Source organism: Triticum urartu, chromosome 2A (genome assembly GCF_056163025.1).
Source record: "Triticum urartu cultivar PI428250 chromosome 2A, HENAU_Tu73, whole genome shotgun sequence".
Taxonomy (NCBI): domain Eukaryota; kingdom Viridiplantae; phylum Streptophyta; class Magnoliopsida; order Poales; family Poaceae; genus Triticum; species Triticum urartu.
In genome coordinates this window covers 101850334-101865380 of record NC_141874.1, presented here as the reverse complement: position 1 = coordinate 101865380, position 15047 = coordinate 101850334, and the positions used below count along the sequence as shown (strand labels likewise).

Here is a 15047-nt window from a genome sequence, read left to right as displayed (position 1 = left end):
CAGGACCATTATTTTTAGAGCCCATTGCATGTTGTCTAATGTAGGTTTGCATAGGCATTTTTGGGCTGAGACCGCTTCCACTGCTTGTTATCTTATTAACCGTTCACCATCTATTGCTCTTAATAAGAAAACTCCAATTGAGGTATGGTCTGGTTCACGTGCTGATTATTCACAGTTGAAAGTTTTTGGTTGCACTGCTTATGCTCATGTTGATAACGGAAAGTTGGAGGCTAGGGCTATTAAGTGCATCTTTCTTGGTTATAAGTCTGGTGTTAAAGGTTTTTAATTGTGGAATCCTGAAACCCAGAAGGTGGTTATTAGCAGAAATGTTATCTTTAATGAATATGCTATGTTACATGATGTTCCATCTACTAATATTCCTGTTGAGAGTGAACAGCAGCCTACTATTCAGCAGCCTACTGTTCAGGTGGAGCATGTTATTGAAACAGGTGATACATCTGGTAATGAAATTGTTGATGCACATGATGAACCCGTCGTTAATGATGATCATGTCACTTCCAGTCCAAATCAGCCTATTGTTCCACCCAGTTGGAATCTTGCACGTGACAGAGTTAGGCGGGGTATTAATAAACCTGACAGGTTAATTGAAGAGTGCAATATTGTTTCTTTTGCTTTATCTGTTGCAGAAGAAATTGAAGGTAATGCTGAGCCTTCTTCATATTCTGAGGCTATTATTTCTGGTGATAGTAATAAGTGGATGACCGCTATGCATGATGAGATGGAATCACTTGAAAAGAATGGCACTTGGGATTTAGTAAAATTGCCTAGAGAGAAGAAACCTATTCGTTGCAAGTGGGTTTTCAAGAGGAAAGAAGGTGTTTCTCCTAATGATGAGACAAGATATAAAGCAAGGTTAGTTGCTAAAGGTTACAGTCAGATTCCAGGTATTGACTATAATGAAGTCTTTTCTCCTGTTGTAAAGCATAGCTCTATTCGCACTTTACTTAGTATTGTTGCCATGCATGATCTTGAGCTTGAACAATTGGATGTTAAAATTGCATTTTTACATGGAGAATTAGAAGAGGATATTTATATGGAACAACCTAAAAGTTTTGTTATCCCTGGAAAAGAAAAGCTTGTCTGTAAGTTAGAGAAATCTCTTTATGGATTGAAGCAATCCCCTAGACAGTGGTACAAGAGATTTGACACCTTTATGCTCTCTCAAGGTTTCAATAGGTCTAATTATGATAGTTGTGTTTATTTGAAAACTGTTAATGGTTCAACTATTTATTTGCTCCTTTATGTTGATGATATGCTTATTGCTGCAAAGAGTATGTCAAAGATTAATGAACTAAAGAAGCAATTGAGTAATGAATTTGAGATGAAGGGTTTGGGTGCAGCAAAGAAAATTCTTGGCATGGAAATATCCAGAGATAGACCGTCTGGAAAAGTATATCTAAGTCAGAAGGGATATATTGATAAAGTTCTTCATCGTTTTAATATGCATAATGCCAAGCCGGTGAGTACACCATTAGTTGCACACTTCAAATTGTCATCAGCTTTATGTCCTAAGTCAGATTTTGATATTGAGTACATGTCTCGAGTTCTCTATTCAAGTGCGGTTGGTTCACTTATATATTCCATGGTTTGTTTTCATCCTGGCTTATCATATGCATTGAGTATTGTCAGTAGATACATGGCTAATCCTGGAAAAGAGAATTGGAAAGCAGTTCAGTGGATTTTCCGATACCTGCGAGGTACTTCTAATGTTTATTTACAGTTTGGGAAAACTTGAGATGGACTTGTTGGTTTTGTTGATTCTGACTTTGCTAGTGATTTGGCTAAGAGAAGATCACTCACAGGTTATGTTTTCACCATTGGTGGTTGTGCTGCGAGTTGGAGAGCAACTTTGCAGTCTATTGTGGCTTGTTCCACTACTGATGCCTAGTATATGGCTATTTCTGAGGCATGCAAAGAAGCTATCTAGTTGAAAGGTTTGTACACTGAGTTTTGTGGAGATTCATCTTGCCCTACCATATTTAGTGACAGTCAAAGTGCTATATATCTTACCAAGAATCCAATGTACCATGAGAGAATAAAGCACATTGATGTCAGATATTACTATATTCGAGATGTTGTTGCTGAAGGTGATTTGAAGGTATGCAAGATAAGTACTCATGATAATCCTGCTGATATGATGACAAAGCCAGTTCCGACCAATAAGTTTGAGCTTTGCTCAGGCTTAGTTGGTATTTCTCATTAGTCCTATGGACTTTGACGCACAAGGTGTTTATGCTGATTTGGATGGAGTTATTCACTTTCTTCGACTACTGGAGAGAATTTGGCTCAAGGTGGAGATTGTTAAATTATGGTCCAAATTCTATCGTATTGGACTAGATATAGTACATACGGTGTGGGCTTTGCGTTGGTACCGACGCATACGAGTACAACTCGTTTACTTGTCCTACAAGGACTCTTATGTGTTGCCCCTCATATATACCCCATGTAGTCGCACCTCAGACGGTCTGTCGTCTCGTGCTTGTAATACTCCTCCATCATAGTGATTGCGCCTTCGTGCATCCGTGGTTTTCTCCCACAAGGGTTTCCACGTAAAAATCCGTGTCTCTCGTGTCTCGTTTATTCTCGTTATTATCTAACAGCCCACGGGGCACACGCTGTCCCTCAGTGGCTCCGCCACCGACAGCACCTTGGAGGTCCACCCATCATGAGCTTTGGAGGAGCGGTACAGGTGGAGGTCGAACTCCGTCTCGTTTATGACCGTGTCGTCGTCCTCCTCGTCGCACCTGCTTGTGAGAGCGGCCACGGCGTACCCGTCGTCATCTTCGTCGTCGTAGATGAAGCTCAGGAGGGCGACCTCCTGGTTGCCGAAGGAGTTGGGGTAGGGATGTGGAAGAAGCTCCAACGATGGGTTCCGGGGGTGCGCCTGGTAGAGGAAGTAGTCCCGGTAACGCGGATACACAGAAAGGCATAAGAGGATGAGATTGGCCTCGGCGCTGATGACCCTGGGAGCCATCAGGTAGTTGGATGGTTCAACACCCGGGATGTGGACGCAGAAGTGGGAGACGTGGGGCGGGCGGGCGGTGCAGAAGGACACCTCGACGCGGTAGCCGGTGCCGGTGGAGCTCTCGGCTAAGGTGGCGTTGGGGCATCTGGCGATGTAGCCCAGGGTATCGAGGAGGACCCAGTTAGGGGCGTCGCGGCCTTCGCCCTCGGGTAGTGGAGGAGGACTCAAGGCGGCGGCCATGGCGTCCGGACGAGATTAGGCGGCGGCGCAGATGGTAAACCCTATTCTAACTAAGCAGTGTTTTTTTAGCAGTGCTAATCCCACAAAGGGCATAATTATGTTTTTTTTGTTGCGCAAATAATACCCTCACGAATGAAGAGGTATACAACATAAAATTTGTAAAAGGAAAGTGTGGCCTTGCAGACTTCACACCAAGATGAGAGGTGGCATGGGGTTCAAAGATTTTCATGTCCTTAACCAGGCCTTGCTCGCCCCGATACGCTTGGCAACTCCTAACTAAACCATACAGCTTGTGTGAACGGGTTCTAAAGACGCGATACTGCCAGGGCAAGCGACTCAAGGATACAGTCTTCTCCGACAATGCCTCTTCCATCTGGCAAGCAATTCAATACGGCCTGCTGAAACAAGGGCTTGTGTGGTGTGTCGGGAATGGCAAGATGATCCACATATGAAGGGATTGTCGTTGGTTGCCGAGAGAGCACTCTGGCAAGCCGATCACTCGGCATGGTCCATGCCGGTTGTGACGTGTGGCGGAGCTCCTAGATGGCAACGCTACTACATCAACACTTCTTGCGGCCGAGATCGACACAATCTCTTGCATCCGGCCTTCCCCACGCACAAGTGAGGATGTTCTGGCATGGGCATACGAGAAAATCGGCAACTTCATGGTGCGGTCTGCCTACCCTTGGACTTGTGTGAGCATCCATCAGCTTCCTCTACGAGCAGGGCAACAGATGAATATTGCGCCGTCTGCAAGACTATATGGGGGTGCCCTGCTCCCCCTAAGATACATGTATTTGCATGGAGACTTGCCACATGGGATAGTAATCTTTCTCATCATGTTGAGCCCTCTAATATTTGTCTCTATGTGTTGTGGAAGGCGAGGACACCTTTCATACATTCCGATGGTACCCTCGTGCGAGAGCTCTTTGGCGGGTCAAGGCAGAAAACTAGCCCCTGCCGGATGTTGATTCCGTCCGTAACACAGGGCCGGAGTGGCAGCTAGACGTCCTTGCTGATCTACCTGAGATGATGAGAATGGTGCTGCTCATGACCCTTTGGCATCCTGGCATGTTTGGAATGACATCACACACGGGAAGGACGCACCTTAACAAATGAAGCATCATGCAGATTTCTTTCGAGCTAGTATATCTCATAGCTGTTGTGTATAATGCTCTTTGTCAACGCTGATACGTTCGACTTCTCCCCATACGAAGGTGTGTACTAATGATGTTTTGTCCTGAGTAATATATACATTCCCACATTTTCCCGCCAAAAAAATTCAATCACGAACGATCCATTAATAACAAAATTGCAGAATGAAATACTTCGATTTTTTCATATGCTCGCAATCAAGAACAGTGTGGTGTTGAGATTTTACGTACCGTGATAGCTACTTGTGCGGTGTGGAGATTGCTCTACATAATTGTGTTAATCAAAGGTTCGCCATGCATGTTCTCTATAATCCGTTTTCTTCCACGTATGCTGACCCAGTAAATATTCAATATTTAATAATTAAAAAATGAATGTAATTGTTGAGGTCTTGTAGTTCAATTGGTTAGAGCATCGGTCTTATATGCCGCAGGTTGAGGGTTCAAGCCCCTCCGGGACCAATATTTTTAAAATTATGCACATAATAAGCTTGCAATACATATTAATTTCAATATTTAAAAGTTAAATAATATTCATAATTGTTTAGGTCTTGTAGCTCAATTGGTTAGAGCGTCGGTCTTATCAACCGCAGGTTGAGGGTCCAGCCCCATCCGAGACCAAACTTTTTTCAGAAAGAAACAATCACGCACGTTATTTATTGCTGAGGTTTCGTTGCTCAACTGCTTAGAGCATCCTTATATGCCGTAGACAAATCTTAAAAAAATAGTATGCACATAAGTTCTTTTTTACATTGCATTTAGTACAAGGTTCCCTCGGAACAAAATATTATTTATATTTCAAGCTATTTTGAATCATTTTTATTCTTAAAAAATCTTAATGGAATAGTAGGATGGAAAAAAAAGGAAAGAGCAAAAAGAGAAAGTGTGGAAAAAATGACAAGAAGTTGGAACATCAATTTGAAAGAGCTTGTACGTGTAATTCCGGCATCGCTTTGCAAAAGGCTTGTAATAGACGCTATTGCTGTGGTTTTGTTGCTCAACTGCTTAGAGCATCCTTTTATGCCGTAGACAAATCTTTTTCTTTTCGTTTATAAATAATTATGCAAGTAAGTTTTTTTACATTGCCCTTAGTACAAGGTTCCCTCGGAACAAATATTATTTACTTTAAGCTATTTTGGATCTTTCTTATTCTTAAAAAATATGAAATAGAATGGTATGATGGAAAAAAGAAAAGAAAAAAGTGTGAAAAAATGACAAGATATTGGAACATCAATTTGAAAGAGCTTGTACCTGTAATTTCGTCATCGCTTTGCAAAAGGCTACTAACTAGCGTCTTTTTTTAAACGGTATAGATGCAAACACTCATACATAGGCACATACACTCATCCCTATAAACGCACACACACATGCCCTACTCATATGAACACCTTCGAAAGACTGAGTCAGCACGTCATCTTGAGATTGACGTTCGTGGTCGAAGGAAACGTCTCCTCCCACTGAACGCGCATCATGGGAAGGCTTGGTGGGCTGGGGATACGACCAACGGTGTCAAGTCTAGGACTTAAATCTTGGTGGGCTGGGGATACCATTTTTCTCCTAACAATTAAACCACAAATTGATTTGCTAACAAGCGTCTTTTGACAAAGCAAATTCGTGTCAGGTGCAGAAATATGTCTTTGTCAAGGATGTGTAGAAGAGCAATGAATGGAGCAAACCTTGGGCCAAAAGAAAAAAATCCGCCAAAGAGAACTTTTAGCGCCTATAACTACCTTTAAAAGATCACGTGAAGACATACAAAACATTTTTTTCGGATGAAGACATACAAAATATGACTCAGTTGTACAACTTTTTTTATCATAAAGTGAAATACTAAAATATTCAAATCTTTGCATCTGGGAAATCAAGCGAACAACTCCAAATATATGGTGCTAGTTTCGCACATGTTGTGTTTCATATAAGCATGTGCACAGTTGAAACAATGCATTTAGCGACCGGTGTGAATTGCTAAAATGTACCATGTGAAACAGTTGACATATTGCACACTTTTGGACACTCCAACCCGTATGCGTAATTATCACATCAAGAATTGTTCAACCGCGGGAATTTAGAGCGATGGAGTACTAATAATTGTTGTTGATTGTATCAGAATTCTAACCACCTTTCAAGGCGCTAATATAATATTGGGGAACGTAGCATGCAATTTCAAAAAAATTCCTACGATCACGCAAGATCTATCTAGGAGATGCATAGCAACGAGAAGGGGAGAGTGTGTCCATGTATCGTCGTAGACTAAAAACGGAAGCATTAGCTTAACGCGGTTGATGTAGTCGAACGTCTTCGCGATCCAACCGATCAAGCACCGAACGTACGGCACCTCCGAGTTCAGCACACGTTCAGCTCAATTACGTCCCTCGAACTCTTGATCCAGCAGAGGGTCGAGGGAGAGTTTCGTCAGCAGGACGACGTGGTGACAGTGATGGTGAAGTGATCCGCACAGGTCTTCGCCTAAGTACTACATGAATATGACCGGAGGCGTAAACTATGGAGGGGGGCGCCGCACACGGCGAACAATGTTTGTTGTGTGTTCTAGGCGCTCCCTCCCCATATATATATAGGTGGGAGGGGGAGGGGACAGCGATGGAGCGCCCCAAGTAGGAGGAATCCTACTTGGGGGCCTCCTCCAATTTGGCCTCCCCCTTACCTTATCTCCGGAGGGGGAAAGGAAAGAGGGGAGAGGGGAAAGGAAGGGGGAATCCTATTCCCTCTATTTCCTTTCCTCCTCCCCTTTTCCTTTATCCACTTAGATCAGCCCATACGGGGGCGCACCAGCCCACAAGGGGCTGGTCTGTCCCGCCCTAGGCCCAATAAGGCCCATATCTTGGCCGGGGAGTGCCCGGAACCCCTTCCGGTGACCCGATACGTACCCGGTACCCCCAGAACACTTCCGGTGTTCCAATACTATCGTCCTATATATGAATCTTTACCTCTCGACAATTTTGAGACTCCTCGTCATGTTCGTGATCTCATCCGGGACTCCGAACAACATTCGGTCACCAAATCACATAACTCATATAATACAAATCATCATCGAACGTTAAGCGTGCGGACCCTACGGGTTCGAGAACTATGTATACATGACCGAGACACCTCTCCGGTCAATAGCCAATAGCAGAACCTGGATGCTTATATTGGTTCCTACATATTCTACGAAGATCTTTATCGGTCAAACCGTAATGACAACATACGTTGTTCCCTTTGTCATCGGTATGTTACTTGCCCGAGATTCGATTGTCGGTATCATCATACCTAGTTCAATCTCGTTACTGGCAAGTCTCTTTACTCGTTCCGTAATGCATCATCCCGCAACTAACTCATTAATCATATTGCTTGCAAGGCTTATAGTGATGAGCATTACCGAGAGGGCCCAGAGATACCTCTCTGATACACGGAGTGACAATTCCTAATATCGATCTATACCAACTCAGCAAACACCATCGGAGACACCTGTAGAGCATCTTTATAATCACCCAGTTACGTTGTGACGTTTGATAGCACACAAGGTGTTCCTCCGGTATTCAGGAGTTGCATAATGTCATAGTCAGAGGAACATGTATAAGTCATGAAGAAAGCAATAGCAATAAAACTAAACGGTCATTATGCTAAGCTAACGGATGGGTCTTGTCCATCACATCATTCTCCTAATGATGTGATCCCATTCATCAAATGGCAACACATGTCTATGGTCAGGAAACTTAACCATCATTGATTAATGAGCTAGTCAATAATCTATATCACATCACCATGTGATTAACACCAATAGTTCACATAACCATGTGATTAACACCCATAGTTCACATCGCCATGTGACCAACACCCAAAGGGTTTACTAGAGTCAATAATCTAGTTCACATCGCTATGTGATTAATACCCAAAGAGTACTAAGGTGTGATCATGTTTTGCTTGTGAGAGAAGTTTAGTCAATGGGTCTGTCACATATAGAACCATATGTATTTTGCAAATTTTCTATGTCTACAATGCCCTACATGGAGCTACTCTAGCTAATTGCTCCCACTTTCAATATGTATCCAGATTGAGACTCAGAGTCATCTAGATCGGTGTAAAAGCTTGCATCGACGCAACTCTTTACGACGAACTCTTTATCACCTCCATAACCGAGAAATGTTTCCTTAGTCTTCTAAGGATAATTTTGACCGCTGTTCAGTGATCCACTCCTGGATCAATATCGTACCCCCTTGCCAAATTCATGGCAAGGTACACAATAGGTTTGGTACACGGCATAGCATACTTTATAGAACCTATGGCTGAGGCATAGGGAATGACTTTCATTCTCTTTCTATTTTCTGTCGTGGTCGTGTTTTGAGTCTTACTCAACTTTAAACCTTTGCAACACAAGCAAGAACTCTTTCTTTGACTGTTCCATTTTGAACTACTTCAAAATCTTGTCAAGGTATGTACTCATTGAAAATCTTATCAAGCATCTTGATCTATATCTATAGATCTTGATGCCCAATATGTAAGTAGCTTCACCGAGGTATTTCTTTTGAAAAATTCTTATTCAAGTATCTTTTTATGCCATCCAGAAAATTCTACATCATTTCCGATCAACAATATGTCATTCACATATACTTATCAGAAAGGCTGTAGTGCTCCCACTCACTTTCTTGTAAATACAGGCTTCACCGCAAGTCTGTATAAAACTATATGCTTTGATCAACTTATCAAAGTGTATATTCCAACTCCGAGATGCTTGCACTAGTCCATAGATGGATCGCTGGAGCTTGCACATTTTGTTAGTACCTTTAGGATTGAGAAAACCTTTTGGTTGTATCATATACAACTCTTCTTTAATAAATCCATTAAGGAATGCAGTTTTGATATCCATTTGCCAAATTTCATAAAATGTGGCAATTGCTAACATGATTCGGACAGACTTAAGAATCGCTACGAGTGAGAAAATCTCATCGTAGTCGACACCTTGAACTTGTCAAAAACTTTTTGCGACAATTCAAGCTTTATAGGTAGTAAAACTACTATCAGCGTCTGTCTTCCTCTTTAAGATCCATTTATTCTTAATGGCTTGACGATCATCGGGCAAGTCGATCCAAAGTCCACACTTTGTTCTCATACATGGATCCCATCTCAGATTTCATGGCCTCAAGCCATTTCACAGAATCTAAGCTCATCATCGCTTCCTCATAGTTTGTAGGTTCGTCATGGTCAAGTAACATGACCTCCAGAACAGGATTACCGTACCACTCTCACTACTGGAATCAGCTTCTTTGCCGTCCGCCATGGCTGACGGCAAAGGCATGGTTCACGGACCGCAAACCCCTTTGTCGTCCGCCAGCAGACGACAAACTTTCCAGATGAAAGGGTGCCAGCAAAGGTCTTCTTTATCGTCCGCTTTTTAGAAACGGACGGCTAAGGATTGTGCCGTCCTGAAAGTGCGTTATATCGACTAGAGGGGGGGTGAATAGGCGATTTTTATGAAAGTCATCAAAACGTGGAAGTTATGAAGACAAGCAGTAGAGATATGCCTATCACTATGCATTGGAAGTTAGATTACACTAGGCGAGCCATGGTCAAGTATTCAATAGAGTGAAAGCACAATGACAAGTAGTTGCAGTGTAATAAGGATCAGGTAGGAAGAAGTTATGAAGCCAAACAAATCATACAGTTACGTTGTGAAGACAAAAGATATAGCAAGCATGCAATGGCTTCACAATGAGTAACAGTAAGTAAAAGGAAGTGAAGATGAAACCAGTGACTCGTTGAAGACAATGATGTGTTGGACCAGTTCCAGTTGCTGTGACAACTGTACGTCTGGTTGGAGCGGCTAGGTATTTAAACCTTAGGACACACAGTCCCGGACACCCAGTCCTGAACACGCAGCTCAGGACACCAAGTCCTCACTGTATTCTCCTTGAGCTAAGGTCACATAGTCCTCGCCCAATCACTCAGGTAAGTCTTCAAGGTAGACTCCCAAACCTTCACAGACTTTGTTCACTGGCAATCCACAATGTCTCTTGGATGCTCAGAACGCGACTCCTAACCGTCTGGAGGATGCACAGTCCTCAAGTGTAATAAGTCTTCAGATCACTCAGACAAGAAGACTTAAGTGATGCCCAATTTACTCTGGCTCTGGGTGGTTAGGGCTTTCTCCTCGCTAGGAATTTTCTCTCAAAGGCTTCGAGGTGGGTTGCTCTCAAACGACAAAAGCCGTGCACTGAAATCTGAGCAGCCAACCATTGATGGTTGTAGGGGGTGGGCTATCTATAGCCACTTGGCAACCCGACCTGATTTGTCTGAAATGACCCTGGGTCACTAAGGAACTGACACGTGTTCCAACGGTCAGATTTCAAACTCACGCGGCAACTTTACTTGGGCTACAAGCAAAGCTGACTTGTCCGGCTCTGGACAAGATCGCTCTCATTGTCTTCACTCGAAGACATAGGTTTTTTGGTTTAGGCATCACTTCAGTCATTCTGACTGATTCTCCTGGACCCACTTAACAGTACGGTGGTTCCTATGACTCAACACAAGAGAAAAAGAATTACGAAAGATCTAAGTCTTCGAGCTCCATTGGCTTCATATCGTGTCTTCTCTTGTCATAGTCTTCAATGTGAATATCTTCATATACCACCTTTGACTTCAATGTCTTCATACAATTTTAGGGGTCATCTCTGGTAGTAAAACCGAATCAATGAGGGACTTCTACCTGTGTTATCCTGCAATTCTCACAAACACATTAATCCCTCAACTAGGTTTGTCGTCAATACTCCAAAACCAACTAGGGGTGGCACTAGATGCACTTACAATCTCCCCCTTTTTGGTGATTGATGACAAACTAGTTGAAGTTTTCAACGGGGAATATAATCTGTGAAATTGTAAAGAATAAGGAATTGTCTTCATAAGTTGTAGGGGCTCCGCCTGAAGATGTGCATATAAGTTAGTTTGCTTTTGGAATGCAAATGCACATGGCAGGTTGTACTTGTGGAGATCCACTTCAGCTTATGATGACAATCCACTATGCATGTGAAAGTATATGAAGATAATGACATGCATAATGGAAAATGGACGTCTGCAGAATGAGCTAAGTGCGGAATTTATCGTCGCACATGCGGAATTTATCTTCGCAAAACAAGGTGGCAAACAAGTAGCAGACGACCATCTGGTCTAAGTGTTACAACTCATAAGAACCAAATGTAGCAAAAACGAGAGTTGTAAGCACGAAGCAAAATATAAGGCACCTGCCCATATGAACCCGCTTGAAGACTATCATTGTCATATGCTTCTCCCCCTTTTGTCAGTAATGACCGAAAAGGTTTGAAGACATAGAGCCTCTACTCGTTCCCATTAGGAGTAGATGAAGTAGCAGGGTTGTTGGCGTTGTTTAGCAGTGCAGAAGATCTTGGAGGTGCTGAAGCAGGTGGCGGTGAGGTAGCATCGTCTTCCTCCTCAATGATTCTGGCAGTGACTGTGGCAGCAGAGGAAGAAAACTCAGAGTCTTCAAGAGATGGGGTCCCCAGCAGCACAGCTCTTTGAGGAGGTGTGGAGTCAAACTTGAATCTCTTAGTGAAGCCATCCTCTTGAAGATCAGCTTCAGAAAGCATCATCGTTAGCCCTTTCCATGTGCGGCGACAGGTTTCATGGGCAACGAAAGCGTTCTTGGTGGCAAGATTTCGGATGCGATTTACATCCACCAAGAGGCTCTTCATCTGTCTCTTCAACCAGTCATGATGCCTATCCTGCTTTTGATGAAGGGCCATAAGAAGCTCTCGGTTGTTGAGAACACGAGTGCGCTTCTTGGGTCTTGAAGCAGTGGCACTGTCAGTGGATTTAGTTAAAGCAGGGTGTGGTGCACGTGTAGTGCCAGCCAAAGGATACACCCTGGAGATGGCTTCAACACCTTCAACGTTCTGAGTGAAGCTCTGGTGTTCTGCATTCTGAAGACTCAAAGGTTGCTTGGCAGGCTCAGGATATATAGCTTCAGCAGAGGTATCCACATCTGGCAAGAAGATCCGATGGTTGCGGGCTGAGGGCTGATATGAGATCGCAGAGTGAAGCTTGATCAGTCTCATTACCCAAGGAGCATAGAACTTCAAACCAAGTAAATCTGAGCCTGATGCAGCAAGTTGGCGTATGAAGAAATCCTGTGCGTTGAAGCATTTGCCATGAAGGATACAAAATATCAGAGTCTTCATTGCACCCTCGATCTTGGCATTTGGAGAGTGCCCTTTGATAGGCCAGAGATTCCGCCGGATAATGTGATAGATGGTTCTGGGTAGGTACTCAAAGTCTTCAACGAAGAACTCTGTTGGATAAGGAGCATCGTGGGGCAATGGCTTCATCATGGAGAGCATCTGACTCATATTCGGTTCAGTCCTCTGGAATATGCTCTCAAGAGCTTCAGTGTGTAGTGGACAGCCTTCCTCGAAGAATTCGCCAGGAGTGGGCAGGCCGGTGAGCTCAATGATATCAAATGCATTGGCTTCGTGATGGACATTGCCGGTCATCCACTCCAGGGCCCAAGTCTTCGGATCTCTGTTGTATCCTTTGATATGGAGGGTGGCATAGAATTGCAGCAGAAGCTCTTCATTCCAGTGCTCTTCATCAGTTACAAACTGCAGCAGACCCACTTGCTTGAAGCAATCCAACGCTTCCTCTAAACAGGGCAGACCAGCAATGGCTTCAACATCAAGGCGCTTGTGCGGGAAGATGCGACCTTGGTTGTATAGGATGCATGAATAGTAGCTGCGCTGAGGATAGCTCCAGAACCTATCTGATGAAATCCTTTCCCTTGAATAGGGGTTCTTGGAGCTGTTGAAGAACGTATTATCTGCCTTGAAGCTATTGATGTTAAAGGAGCCAGGTGCTGATGCAGGACCTGGGAACCTCGGCAGCCTTGGGACTGGCTTCTGAACATGAGGCCTGTGCTCAACATGGTAATCAAATTGAGGACCTGCAGCAGACTCAGGAATAGAAGTGTCTGGATCAGTAGCTTCGCTGTCTTCTGAAGCTTTTGGTGGGGAGGGCTCCACATTGGCTTCAGTGTTGGTTGTGGGAGCCTCAATATTTTCAGCCTCCACTTGACTAGCTGGAGGGTCGGTCACAAGCACGTTCTCCTGGAGAACTGCTTCTTGGTGGAGCATAGGAGTGGGCTCTTGTGGTGCTTCTTCTGCGGCTGATGCAGCCGGAATGTCTTCAGTATAGACTTGAGGCCTTGGACCTTTGCGAAGCCTGCGGAATGCAGACGACGCCTGTGGGGTTGGAGTGGGTTGGGCCTCATTGTCTTCTTCCTCTTGAGGGCGATCCGCCCATGAAGCATCCTGTGCAATTGGCGTCAGTGGACGACCAATGCTGATGAGTTCGCTGTGTTCTAATTGAGGAAGGGCTGCAACGTCTTCTACATTGTCATGATGACCAATGTCTTCAGCAGCGATGGGATCAGCTGCTGGAATGTCTTCAGGAACAGGAGCCTCTGTGGAAGCAGGCTCATGCACCGTCAGTTGACATTCTGCGTCAGGGTGAACCATAGAAAGAGGTTCAACTATCAAGGGCTCTGTGGGAGCAGCCCGAGATTTCTTGGTCTTTCTCTTTTTCTTGCTGGGGGCAGTAGGAGAGGCTTCAGAGCTTTTCCTCTTCCTGGCTTCAGCCTCAGCAGTTCTTGTCTTCTTGAGCTCTGAAGCTGTTGACCGGCTCTTTGGCTTCGAGCCAGTCGTTGGAGTTGGGAAGACAAGCGGAACTGCTTCCTGCCTTGGTGCCTCTTGTTCAGCTGGAACAGTCTTCTTCTTTTTCTTTGCGGCCATCTTGGGGTCGATGCCAGGACGCCCAAGTGCCTTGCGCTTCTCAGCCTCATTGTAGGCCTGCACACATCTGTCTGCCAGAGTCTTCATTCGCTCCCGCGAACCTTGAGCTTCTGCACGCTTCTTCAGAAAGTTTTCCTTTAGTTCGTGCAACATGATCTTGAAGCTCTTCACTTCTTGCACGCTGAGCTTGGCCATATGCTTCTTGAACTAAGCCTTTTCATGATCAATTTTCTGCTTCAGTTCAACAATGCGCTAGGCAATTGCAAGTTCTGAAGCAATAGCGCCTTGGAAGGCGACGCTGAGGCCAATGGGCAGCTGCAGATCTTCGAAGCTGATGTTTGGTGTGGCAAACCATTTGTCGATGAAGTTGTGGATGATGGCGACATCAAAGAGAGGCAAATTGTTGAAGATTTCAGCTTCTTCTTTGCTCTTGATGAGCTGCTCGAGAGATTCATCTCCAAGATCTTCATCACTTAACAGATCAATGGCTTCACTGCGCAGGATGGCAGCAGCTGTGAGCTCTTTGCCAGTGTGAGACAGAGGCATCTTCTCTTTCTGGTGCCTTGAGATGCGTGATAAGTCTTCAGACTTCACACTGTCTTCAGGAGGTGCAGTCGCCAATGGCTTCGCCTTTGAGATTTTTGGTGAAGGGGCCGGCTTTGAAGCTTTTGGCTTCTTCAACTGCCTTGGCTTCGGCACTGCATGCACTACAGGCTCTTCATCAGACTCAGTATCAGCTGCAGGCTCATTCACTGCAGTCCCTTGAACCAAGATGTAGGTGATGAGGCCTTCAAGGTTGGCATACGGACCGATGACATTGGGTTCTGCTTCTCGCATGCCATCTGCCCTTGGTGCTGAGGGACCAGGGTTGAAATCTAA

At 44.4% G+C, this 15047-nt stretch overlaps 1 non-coding gene across 1 annotated transcript; it reads left to right on the top strand.

The window, feature by feature from the left end:
* Nucleotides 1-4765: 4765 nt before the first annotated feature.
* On the top strand, nucleotides 4766-4839 carry TRNAI-UAU (transfer RNA isoleucine (anticodon UAU)). The gene has a single exon. It is a non-coding gene; the product is annotated as a tRNA-Ile (tRNA).
* Nucleotides 4840-15047: the final 10208 nt, after the last annotated feature.